Consider the following 13,779-nt stretch of genomic DNA (forward strand, 5'->3'; position numbering starts at 1 on the left):
GTTATTACTTATTTTGCAAGTCAAATGATGATGATCATCCTTGTGATGATAGGGGAGGGCTTGCACATCACTTTTGAGCTCAATGCTTGAGGGAGAGAATGCCCTTTGGAGGGTGATGTTTGGCACCATGGAGATGATGTCTTGGTATTTAGGCATGTCCATGATCTAGTAGCTACATCTTGGGGCATGGAGCACTCATTAACCCATGTGACACTTATTTGTGGAATTTAGAGCTCATTTGGAGGATTTCATCATGGTTGATGAGGTTTCTCTTTCTCACTTGTAGGCATTTTCGGCAACTTTGTGTATTTTTTTATCTTTGAAGTTGGCTTGTAACCTCTATCGTGTGGAACATTTAAAGTAAAATTGCAATTAGGGCTTCTTTAGTTGTATTACTATAGAAATGAGTGAAATGCTTCTTATATAAATAAAGACCTCCCTCAGTTCATTTTATCATCATCACACATTTGGTTCTTTCCGCTACTATGGGAAAGATGTGATCTTTATTGGTACAAATTTCTTGTGGATGCGCTCTTTGCATAATGACATTATTCTAGGATTGAAAGAAGTACCTTTTGTGGATAATTTTGCAAGTTTATTGTCTTACCATTGATTTTTTTCATGTTAAGCATTTAAAGTAGGATTTCTATTATGCCATGACCAATTGCTTAATTATTGTTGTAATATTGCTTCCTTATTACATGTAAAATTGTTCTCTCTAAGGCCTATAGGGAAACTCCTAATGCACATACATTATATTTAATTTTCCCCCTTATAATAATAATAGTCAAGCTCTAAAAAGTGGATGCCCTAGTCATCCCCCCTTACTCCATCAAGTCTCTCCCTTGAAAATTAGTCCTAAAAGACTCCATTGAACCCCAATAGCATAAGGAACTAACTGTCAATGTGTTGATACTGCATAAATTCCATTAAATTTTATCTTTTTTTCTCTCTCCTTTATTGTTAGGGCAACCACTAGGGTTTCTAAGGAAAATTTATGCATAAAAGTGAAGTTTGAGTGGATGTTTGTGGCTCATAATTTGGTAATTGCATCTAGAAATTATTTAAAAGAAAAATATAATATAGTGCATGGTCTATACCTATTAAATAGGGCTAACTTCACTCTACTTTTTTCTCTTTATGCATAATGAACATCTGTAGAAATAATTTATTTGGTTTAACCTACTCTCTATTGGAAAATATTGATCCTTTGTTGTTCAATATCATTCTAAGATTTTTTCTTAGGCTAATATATAACATTGAAAGCATCAACATTGCATAGCTTCCAATCTCTAACTTATAACAACCTATTTATTGGTCTAGGCATAGAGTATTTAAACCCTAGTGTAAAACACCTAGGTCATCTTAGGCCTTCTTGGTACTCTATCCAAAAATAGACCTTTTGTTCATCACTTTAAGTCATAGCATTTGAATATATTTCTAGGTGATTTAGGGAAGAATCCTGATCTAGATTGAATCATTATATTTTTTTTCATCCATATCAATGCATTCAAAGTGGGAAAAGTGGAGGAATCATCTCACGGGACTATTTTTACCGGCAAGACCCAATTTGGAAAAACACGGCCTAAAACCTTCCAGGAGCATTTTGAGGCATCAGATCACATTTTTTGGGGGTAAAGATTTTTCACTTTCACGTGCACCTTTTCATGTTATTCTACACACAAATATCATTCCAATGGTGCAAGAATCTCGTCAATCGGAGTACATATGCAAAAGTTATGCCACTCAAAAGTTGACCTTCTTGTTTTCACACCTATATTTCAGAAGGATGTTGTGTCAGCCCCCATTATTCATGGAAAAGGATATAGCCACATATTTTTGATGCAAAAGACTCTATAAGAGCCTATAATGTAACTCTATTTAAGAGTTAATGTAGTCAAACTTAACCACTAGTAGGCTATTGGGTTGTGTTATAATTGGGCCACTAGGAGGAAGAGCCATTCCATTCTTTCGAGAGATTTTTTGTTCCATAGTTGAGCAAAGATAGCTAGGATAGATAAGAGGTAGCACACACATAGAGGATTTGTGAACTCTAGCAGCCCATGAGTGACAAGCATTACTTTTATGGAACTACAGCCTTATTTTCCATAGAGAGAAAGGGAGTGAAGCGACCTCACCTTCCAGCTGGGTTTTCTCCTAAAAGGGTTTCCCATAGCATGTATTGTGTCTTATGTGTGTGTGTGTGAGCTTATTTTATCATTATCTAATTTTTTTGACAATTTCCATTTGCATGCATGCACTAATTACAATTAAAGTTACAAATCTATAAGTTTAATAAAATTGTAATAGTGTAAATACTAAAACTTCAGAATGTTAATATATTATTATCATATTTGTTGTGATGAATTGTCCAATGGAATATCTAGGGCAGTTTATGGATCATTTGGTATCATATCAGGTTTATTTGGGTATTTTGTGGAGATTGCAGGTATCTAGATTAGCGAGGCTGAAAATCGTAAAACCCTAATCATGGCCAACGAATCTGTAAACGAACCTCATGATCCTACACAGGTGAGGTTTACATGGCATGAACAATAAGTTGCAGATATTAACCGAAATGTAATCCTCCTCATGGTATCCTTAAATAAAAGACCGAGGATATTTGGAGAAGATGAGGGTTCGAATGCAGAGGATAAATATGAATGGGTATTAGAAGATCGAGGAGAAATAAAGTAGTCAAAGAAAGAATCTAGAAAAGCTCAACTCGGTTCAAGTATCATGAATCATTCCTTGTTTAAAATGTGAGAAAAAATTGATTTCAAGTCATATCATGGTGAGATCGATGCTCTGAAGCTGAATCATTGGTTGCAAAAACTGGAAGTTTATTTCAGTGTCCATCAGATTAAAGAAGGACAAAAAATCTCATTTGTGTGGCTGAAATTGGAGGGTCATGCACTGACTTGGTGGGAAAGCCACACAAAAACCCTGAGGTTGGAGGGAGAGCCTCCAGTGACTAAGTGGTAAGATTTCAAAACCCTCATTAAGTCACACTTTTATCCCATTGCATACGTGGAGGACCAGTAGATCCGATGCAATTACTTCAGGCAAAAGTTGGGCCAAAGTGTATAGGAGTAAACAATGGAATTCAGGAAGATGGCTATAATGTTGGGTATCTCTCCAAAGAACCTAGATGTAATCCTAAAGTATTTTGGGGCTTTGTATTGCCGTCTGCATGAGAAAGTGATGTTTTTCAAGCCCAAATCAATGGACAAGGCTTGTGTATAGGCATAATACTTGGAGAACATAGGTTTGACAAGAGCGCAGTCAAGTGGATCAAAGCAAAAGGAGAAACAGGAAGCTTCTAAGGAGGGGAAGAAGAAGAAAAAAGAGGGAAAATATAAAACTATGGCAGCCACAACATATAAGTGCAACGCTCCTGGCAACCACTGTAACATTGACAGTCATACAAAAGACAAGTATTGGAAGTTGCATCCAAAGATAAACTCGGAGAAAAAGAAGAAGAATATCATGGCCATAGATTCGAGAAACCAAATTGAAAGCATCTCATACATGGATGAGAATATCGTCTGTACATCACTACAAAATGAGGTGAATCTAAGTATCCTTTAAAAACAAGAAGAGAAAGAAATGACCAAACTCTTCCATATAAAGATACAGGTCAAGAAGACAAAGATTGATGCTTTGTATGACTATGGATTGCAGGTGAATCTCATTTCAACATAGTTGGTCAATAAGTTAGGGCTAGAATTTTGTGACCATGCAAATCCATATCCACTAGGATGGGTAAATAAGGATGCAGAGATGAAGGTAACAAAACAGTGTAAAATTAGTGTTGCTATCAATGTTGATTTTATTGATGAAGTATATCTAGATGTGGTTCCCCTTTATGTATGTGGAGTCATCTTTGGGATTCCATACATGTACATGTGAGATGCAATATTCATGAGGCGAGCCAATCAATATCGACCCTTCAAGGATGGAAAATTGTTTATCATCAACGCGCACAAAGTTAAGTCATTTCACAAGTAATTTCCAACCAAGACAAGAAATTGGTCTATTCCAAAAAGAAGTATGTTTTATTGCTTTTAAGAGAAAGTCAGTCTGAAGAGGAGTCAATAAGAGGTAAAGCATCCCTGGAGGGGTATACTAAGAAACAAAAACAATAATTGGAGGAGTTATTACAATCCTACAAGGATGTGTTATGAGATCCCAAAGGATTACCACCTAAGAGAAAAGTGGAACGTGAGATCCAACTATCGTCAGACTCCCCATTGCCAAATATTGGTTCTATAGGCAGTTTGTTATAAAAGAAAATGAGGTGAAGAAATAGTTGCAAAAGTTGATGGAGCATGGTGTCATTCGACTAAGTACATCTCCATGTGGGTCACCCATCATCATTGTGCCAAAAGAATATGGGACTTGGTGGATGTATGTAGAGTATAGGGCGTTGAATAAAATCATGCTCAAGAATAGAAGCCCCCTACTGGTGAGCTCCAGTATTGCAGCAATAATGCTGCAACTCTTGGGACTCCCTTCTTTACTTTTATCAACCCGGTAGTTCGTAACAAACTTGGAAGCGACGGTGTTGTATGCACAAGTACTAGCTCTTGCCGCAGCTGTCACTTGGTCAGCTGGCACAAGTCCGCTAGGAGCTTAAGCCAACTTCTATGAGCTCTGAGAAGAAGATTTTTAACTGATGGACGAAAGCTAACTCAAAGAAGGCTGATCTACTTGCAGAAAGAAACTGGAAAGCTGAAAGGAAACGTAAACCCTAGCAAACCCTAATTTTACCAGTTATCCCTACCGATGTAAGAAAGAGGATGCAAGCTACTGAAAGAGATGCCATTGACTTCTAGGAAGGTAAATACATGTATCTAAGCTACTTCTACAGTAACATATGAAAAGAACATCTTTTTGTATCTTTGAATAAGTTGCCAGAATTATCATGCATGCGATTTGACTGTTTTGACTGTGCAGAGGTGGATTCGTGAGAGGAAATGCTTGGAGGAGGTTGAGAAGGTTCAGAGAGGGCCTAAGGGGTCCCTAACACCCTTCCAAAGAGTTTCACATAGTTTGGCTATCAAGAAACCTCATTCATGAGCTTCTACAGGAAGTCTGCAGGGGTTCTACAGGATGTCTGTAATTTTCTACAGGTTGCTCAGAAATGGGATTTTGGAGGATGGATGGAGAGAGAAAGGTTTAGGAGGGAGTATGGAGGGAGGATAAGGGCTTGAGGTGGTCCAGGACTTGGTGGATGGAGTTGAGGAAAGATGTAGATGGCTGGATTTGTTCAAGGAGGACTGAAGCAATGTTGCACAAAAATTAGGGTTATGTGAGCAAATGGAAAACGTAAGGCAAGAATCTAAGTTGAGGGATGGAGCAGATGGGTTTGATGGCATATGGATAGATAGAGAAGTGGTACAGGTGCTCTGCAAGTTGTTTTTCCAACTGAACCAACGAAGACTTGTAAAATCAAAGACCTAGTTACGTTGACCTAATCTGATCTAGCTGACAGTAAAGAGAATGAACAGAAGTTTGAACTGCAATGAAACCATGTATACTAACTATGCAACTAAGCAAGCAAGAATCTGAACATGTAACCAACTTCTGCAAATGAAAATCAAACACTAGTGATTGCATGGCAAAGCAAAGTCAGTGTTTTTGTGGGCAGCAAGGTCACCTTGATCCCAGCTCCTGATCCCACTGAGGGAGAGGTGAAATCAGAGGTGTTTGATGGCCCTTTTTTGAAGCTTTTCCCTGTTAACAACCTATCAACTCAATCTGAACATCAAAAGTCTTTCTAATCATCAACAGTGACCTAGTTAATCAGCAAGATTTAATCTACTTAACAGAAATGATTTTGCAAATACATAAAGAACAAATAACAATACATAAAGGAGGCCTTAGCACTCGGGTTGGGCCCAACCCCAAGAGCTGTAGGCTCCTATAAAGAACTCAGATCTGATGCCAAGTAAAGCTGCTTCTCATTACTCAAAAATAATCATCACAAGAAAGTTATACAACAGTAGCTAAGAAAACAAGCTAAGAAAAGGACAGCACTATAGTGCAAATACCAACAGTTCCAAAAGTAAACTACGAAGGCTGAGGCCTTCCTATTTGTACACTACGAGGGGCCTAGCAGCCCTCCTAAATTCAAGGGACTTGGCTGTTCCAACTGCTAGTAAACAGTCACTCTCCCCAAAGCTGCTCGACTGCCTTTAGAATTCGTTTTGGTGGCCTGTTGAGCTTGGAGTTGAGGGTGGAGATTTCGAGGAAGGGCCATTTAATGCCAAAGACAACCTTCCTACGAATCCTCATCTCAAGCTTGGTTGTCACCTGGGCCATAATTGCTTGGTTTTGCTCCAAAATTTGTCCAAAAAACCTAAACTGACCACGTATTAGCCTCCTTGGTAGAGTGACCACCCTTATTCATTCAAATAACATAAACATACTAGAAAGACATGCATAATCTATGAAAAATGGAGGATTGAACAAGGACAATTAGGGAAAATGATCCCAATAAGTTACCCAATTCGGGGCTCATCATCACCCCCCTGCTAAATGGGTTGCTCATCCTCTGAGCAACTAGTCCAGCTCATCCTCCTTTATGGCTTTGATCGCCTCCCTCACGTCCCAGGCCTCTGTGGTGATATCTTCTTCTCGGTCGTGGAATCCTGCTTTCCTTTCCACTTCCTCCCATTGTCTACCTTCCTCCTCTTCCTTAACTCCTTCTAGCAATCCCAAAAGCAAAGGAGGACTAAATTTCAGGCCAATCCAATTGGCTTGCAAATTTTGCATCAATTATTTGTAGAGAGGCACCCTTTCCAAGGCTTCCCTCATCCTGGTGGGAGAGTGGTATTCCTTTATCTTCCAGCTGTGAGGCAGTGTGTTCCACTGCCTTGTGCAGGCATGCAGGCAGTTTTCTCCCAACAGTCTCTCCATGTCCTCAAAGTGGGCGATAGCTTGAGCCTATTGCTCAATGTATTCCGGTAGATCTTGAGGGCTGTTGGCCAAGTGCTGGTGGGCACTTATCACTGCTGAGGGGTCATCCGGCTCTGCTCTGATCATGAGTGGCTCATTGAGCTCTCTGCTTATAATACTACAGACCTCTGCTACTCTCTTCTCCTCATGACTCATCCAAGAAGCCATGGCCATAAGTTGGACATCTCCGATCACCGTGTTGGGATCCCATGCATTTATGTTCGGAAGGGTGAAGTTGTGCAAGTAGAACTCTGATAATTTGGCCCTATCCTCTGATGAACTACTGCCACATAGAGCTCCAAACTGATGATAATTTTGGAATGGGGCAATGCCCCTTTGGGCCAAGGTATTGTTCTAAAACTGTAACCACTGATCCTTGAGGTATAGGGCATAGGATTTGGTAGGTTACCTACACTGCAGAGCTTCCATTGCCCAGCTGGCCATGCAGGCTAGTTGGGCCTCCTTTTCTTGTACCTGTTGTTTCGGAGACTTATCTCCAAGCCTTCTTGCAATTCCTTTTCTTGTAGCTGTCAATTCAGTGTCTCAATTTCAGCCTGCATCCCTTCCTTTCTCTGCTATTCATCAGTGGTATCTTTGGCTATTGTGGGCTCCTCCTGTTGCTGTTGTTCTCCCAAGATGGGAGGCCTGTCTTCCTTCCTCTGTCCCTGTAACTGTAGCTGCTATCTAAGCAACTCATTTTCTTCCTGTAGCTTGACCTGCTGGCTCTCTCCACATGTCGTACCATAGCCAATTCCCTTCTTGCCTCTTTGAGTTGTTCCGCCAGAGGACCTATATCTGCCACACCCTTGGACTTAGCGATTTTCATCCAAGTGTGGGTCCTCACTCTCTCTTCTTCTAGTGCAAGGAAAAGTGGCACTGTGAATTTTTTAGGAATGATCTTTCCGGCCTCTAAGAAGTTATAGTATGAGCCCAAGCTGGGCTGGGGGCTAGGTTCCACAATGTTCTCCATCTTTTCTTCCCCCTGTGGTGATTTAGCTGCCTCACTTTCCATTTCTTCGGTCTTCTTTAGCCTAGCCAATGTTTCCTGTAGAATAGTCTCAGCATCCTGTAGAGAGGTCTTGGTGTCCAACATTTTCATTCTTTCTCTCCAGGTGAATGTCTTCAAGCTTCTCCATTCATAAGTGATGGATGCCTTTGAGGGAGACCTCTCCTTTTGTGTAGCAGGGGTGTCTACAATTGTGATTGGTTCTTTTGACGGTGGCTTGGGTCTGCCAGTCTTAATCCTCACGCTCCTTCTTGCCTTAAAATACAGGGAAGGCTCCCTCTTTCACTTCCCCTTCTGCATGGGATATGTGCTTAGGGTGGCCAGCACAACTACTGCCTCCCTAGCTAAAATCTCCGACAATTTTTCCTTCTGTTGCCCTGTCTCCAGACTTCCTGTAGAAAGTCCTGTGCTGACTGTTTTCTGTCTTCCTGTAGAAACGGTTTTCGGGCTTCCTGTAGAAACGGTTTTCACTGTTTTGGCCTGCTTGGCTGGGGGTGCCTTCTCTTTTAATTTTGTTGTGGTTGCCTTGGATGTTCTCTCACTTGCTTGGACTTTTTTAGTCCTTTCTGACCTAATTTGCAACCGTTTCTCCCATGGCGTTTGTGCCTTTATTCCACCCACAGTTTTGGGCTCAGTAGCTTGGCCTTTCTCTTGTTTCTCTTCTTGCTCTTTCTGTGGTGGTCTGTCCTGGGTTTCCTTACCCTTGGCTTTCTTTTTTGCCTCAATATGCTCCCTTTCCTCACTGCTGGATGAAGTGAGTTCCTCGGCTAGAATTTGGATATCATCATCCTTGGACATATTGCGGAAAATATCCTAGGAGAGAGGGACAGTATAGGTATGGAGGGCATCTTCTACTAAAAGCTTCATAAGCCCATGATGAGCCAGCTGGTCTGGTGTCCCTTCCTTCAATTTTGTGCCACACTCCATTAATGATTGTAGGAGGAAATATGGGATGCTTAGCTTTTGTTCTGTGGGTAAATCCATCGTATGCTTGAGTTCAGTTAGCAACTGGAAGTGATAACCATATACAATACTGAATCGCCCCTCACAGGTAATGTATTTCATGATCTGAAGGCTGACCTCGCTCCAAAATGGATGTAGGCTAGCTCTCCGGACCCCATTTTTATCCTCTAAAAACTGTTCCTCTGGTAGGAAGAATTCCTTTTTGGCTTTTTGGCCCAATGCCCTCTCCTCTTTGCTCCAGGGTATCCCCAATGGCAGATCAGTAACTCGACTAATGAGTTATGGGGTAAGCTTTAAGGTCAACCCTCTGAAATTTACAGTGGCTAGTATCTTGGATTTAGGCTGCAGAGACATCAAGAACTCTTCTATTACCTCATCATCATGACCTTTAATTCTGTCACAGAAGGTCATCCAATTGGCACGGGTAAATAGGTCTACCACCTCAGGATTTTCTCGCAATTTCCTAGAATCCGAGGGTTCCTTTCTGATAAACCCTCTTGGCATGGTGAGAATGCTTGGTTTTGGCTTGTGTTTTGATCAGAAGGGGAATTCTATGTATGGTTTCCTCCTTTGATTCTCAGGACAGGGTTTCTCAGATGTTTGTATCTCACTTTGCACCAATTCCCTGGTTATAATGATGTTGCTGCCCAAAACTCGACTGTCAAAAGGGAATTAGACTATCACAGACAGAGTGCAAAGCTTAATTTTCACACCAACCACATACAAGTTACATTCTTCATGCACAGGTTAGCCCTTACAGTGTTTTATCGTTTCTACAGGAGGAATTTGTTAATAGGAACCGTGGAGGAGAATGTGACGCAGAACCAACTGAACAAAATTCTGTGTATCACACAGGAAAACTACCATTCTTGACCCACAGGCAGACTTGTTTTTAATTCTCTTACTTTGGACAGTTTAATTCACCACCTTTCAAAATATCATGCATGGGAATGGTGTTTTCGAGCCTACCTCTCTTCGAAATTCCTACTTCGACGCAGAAAGTCCAGGTTTTTCCGCTCCGAGAGGCTATGCCGCGTTTCCTGTAGAGCTCCTTCCTGTAGAGAGCTTTGCTGCCTTCTGGAGGGCGTCACGATGCTTCTAAACTAGCCTGGGACGTGGGAGGATTTTGAAATGGGCCAAGAAGCTCGGGCTAATGAACTGCATAGGAGGAGGATGCGTACTTTGCTGAAAAACGGTTGCAAGTGTAAATGACAGTGGTTAATGTGAGTTCTCTGGCCGAATGATTTTGAATTACGGCGCAATTCATGGCGAGGGGGGTGAGGTGTCCAGGCCGATCCGTTAGCCAACGTCACGGCCATCATTCTTCGGCGTGTCTCTGACCGCCATTTCCTTTCTCTGCCATTACCCGCCGTCATCACTGCCAATCCGCCGATTTTCCCCGACTGGACACTTCCCACGTGTCGGCTCTTCGTCCCTTTGGTGGATTCGAGCGTAACCGAGCTCGTTCGGATCCCACGAGGCCATTCGACTGACTGTGGGTGGCCAGTTGACTGGCCACCGAATTCGTTCAATCCGCACCATTTCACAGACATGTAGTTTTCAGAGTATTGTCTATGCAATTTGACGAATAAGGTTAGACACTTACCTGTGTGGCCGTGGACGTGTTCTGCAGGCTTCGAGACGTGGAACGATGGCTTTTTCTCACTGTTGCTTCGTGCACAGGCACTGGAACTCCTTCGTTTATTGGCTGATGTTGTATGCAAGGCTTCGGGACCTGGTCCTCTGGTTGTGAACGCTGCATGCATGGCTCTGTCTTTTCTCAACTGTCGGGGAGGTGTTTACGTCCAAGCAGAGCTTGTTGCATGTCTCCTGCGTCGATTTCAACTGCTATTGACTCCATAGTATGTGCTCCAGACGGATCAGCTGCTACAGGATTCCTATAGGACATCCTGTAGCTGCTTCTCCTCTTGGGATGCATGCTGAAACAAGCAAGGTTGTATTCACAGATGAAGGGTCCTGATGGAGCTTTGACAGGTAGAGCGCGCGAACCTTTATGTGCTTGATTTTTCCCTTGAAAAAAAATTGCAATCTGAGGAAAACAGGACTCTTTGCATGACTGTGCAGGAATACAGGACCAGATTGTTGTAATGGCGGTGGAAAGAGATGAAACCGGTGATGGATGGAAGAGAGGGGTGGCTGCAGGCCTCATCAACAGACTTCAAGCTTTAAATCCCTTTCCAGAATCGATTTTGGCCTGCCCAAAGGCTCTACAGGATGTTTCCTGTAGAAATGCGGAACTTCCTGTAGAAAGCCCCAAAACTTCCTGTAGAAAGCTCAGAACTTCCTGTAGGAGGTTGAATCTCGACCCGAATGTGTTCAAATCCTGGAAAAAGTGAGTGGCCATGGAGGGGGTGTCTGTGAGGATGTCTGGTAGCTTGGTACGGACCCCTGTCCTCGTTTTGTGTGACCTTCTTTATCTGCACTATATTCCCTGCAACCTGCAATAATTCCAGAGATTAGACCTGTTTCTTTTTCTTCTTCTCTTTTTTCTTTTTCTTTTTTTTTCTTTTTTCTTTTTGAGAGATAGTAGGGGCGCCTCCATGAGGTTTTCACCCCCACTATCTGCCCTGGGTGCCTCAAAGAGGTTTTCGCCCAAGGATCTTTTTTATTCCATTTCTTTATTTTCTGAGAGACAGTTGGGGCGCCTCCATGAGGTTTTCACCCTCACTGTCTACCCTGGGCGCCTCAGAGAGGTTTTCACCCAGGGATCTTTTTATTCCTCTTTTTTTTTTTTTTTTGATGATCAAGGTGTGGCTGGAATAGAGGCAGAACCCTGCTCTACTACCAGCACTGATTTTTCCATAGTTTCAATGAACTCCTGCCTCGAAAGGGGTTTCTTGTAGATTTTCAATCGATGCCCATTGACAATCATGGGGATGGCTTCTTCATCAATGGTCCTGATAAGGACTGAACCATTTTTATTGCATTTCTCCACTGTATATGGTCCTAACCATCTTGTCCTCAGCTTTCCTTTGAAATCCTTGTATCTTGAGTCATACAGCAGCGCCCAATCTCTCAGCTGGAATTGCTTTTCATTAAGGTGTCAGTCATGCCATATCTTCCTCTGGAGTTGAACTACTTCTGAGTGGAGGAGGGCCTGCATTCTGTGTTCATCTAATCCATTCAGCTGCAATAATCTTTCACGTTGAGCATGCCTGAGATCTGGGTCCTACTGAGCTGCCACCCTCAATGTATTGTACTCGAACTCTATGGACAACAAAGCTTTCTTCCCGTAGACCAGCTCATAAGGTGTGAAACCTGTTGTAGTCTTCCAAGTGGTGTTGTAGGCCCAGGTGGCCTCAACCAGGTGATCTGCCCAATCCTTTCTGCTGTTGCTCACCACCTTAGTCAAAATCCCTTCTAATGCTCTATTAGTGACTTCCACCTGCCCATTTGCTTGAGGATGATATGGGGTGGAAGTCTTGTGCTTGATCTTGTGATGCGCGAGCAAGTCTTCAATCAGGTTGGAGGTGAACTGGCTTCCTTGATCTGTGACTAACTCTCTTGGGTAGCCAAACTTGTAGAAGATATTTTCCCTCAAAAACTCAGCCACCTTTTCTTCTGTTGCTGCTTTGATTGCCTTCGTTTCTGCCCACTTAGTCAAATAGTCGGTGCACACAATGATGTAAGACCGTTGCTTTGAAGGAGGGTTGATAGGACCCACAAAATCCATGCCCCACTTCTCAAATGGCTCGAAGGTCACTTGAGGTTGGAGAGGAATTTCATCCCTTAGAGTCGGTTTCCCCATCCTCTGACATCGGTCACACTGGCTGATTTATCTTCTGACATCTTGATGAAGAGTAGGCCAATAGTAGCCTACCTATAGAATTTTGAAGGCAATCCTTTTTGCTACAAAGTGGCCCCCACAAGGTCTGTCATGATAGGTTAGGAGGATGTCAAAGACTTCCTCCTCCATAACACAACGCCTCAAGATCTGATCTGGGCCAAGTTTGAACAGGTTGCTCCCGATCCAAGTGAACGGGGCACTCTTCCTTACAATTCTTCTCTTCTCCTTTGAGGATAGATGCGGAGGGAACTGTGCTGAGACCAAGTAATTTGCTATATCAGCAAACCATGGAGAGAGTACTGAGATAGCAAACATATGTTCATCTCGCATCTGGTCATCCACTGTTCCTTCTTCACCTACAGGCAAGTCCAATCTAGATAAGAAGTCAGCAACAACATTTTCCTTACCTGGCTTGTCAACAATAGTCAAATCAAATTGCCGCAACAAAAGTAACCATCTAATGATACGAGCATTGACATCAGGCTTATTCATTAAATATCTAATCGCAGCATGATCAGTGTGTACAAATGTTTGATAACCAGTGATGTAGTGTCTGAACTTGTTTAGGGAATGGACTACAGCCAAGAACTCTTTCTCGGTTACAGTATAGTTCATTTCTGCCTTGGACAGGTTTTTGCTGACAAAGTATATGGCATATGGGATTTTCTCCTCAACTTGTCCTAAGGCTGCCCCTATGGCTTTATTCGAGGCATCAGTGTGGATGTGGAAAGGTAGGGCCCAGTTTGGACCTCTCAAGATCGGGGTGGACACCAACTTATCTTTCAACTCATCCAGTGCCCCTTGACAATTGTCAGTCCATTTAAACTCAACATCTTTCCCTAAGAGACCAAACAATGGTGAGGCTAGCTTGTTGAAGTCTTTAATGAATCTTCGATAATATCCTGCTAAGCCTAGGAAACTCTGAACATCTCTTACCTTTTGAGGAGGTGGGACCTTTTGGATGATAGCAATCTTATTAGGATCCACCTGTAATCCTTGCCGAGAAATGGTATGACCTAGCACGGTCCCTTCAGTCATC

Source organism: Pinus tabuliformis, chromosome X, assembly GCF_031772625.1.
Source record: "Pinus tabuliformis cultivar Carrire ecotype Pingquan chromosome X, CPIR1, whole genome shotgun sequence".
Classification (NCBI taxonomy): Eukaryota; Viridiplantae; Streptophyta; class Pinopsida; order Pinales; family Pinaceae; genus Pinus; species Pinus tabuliformis.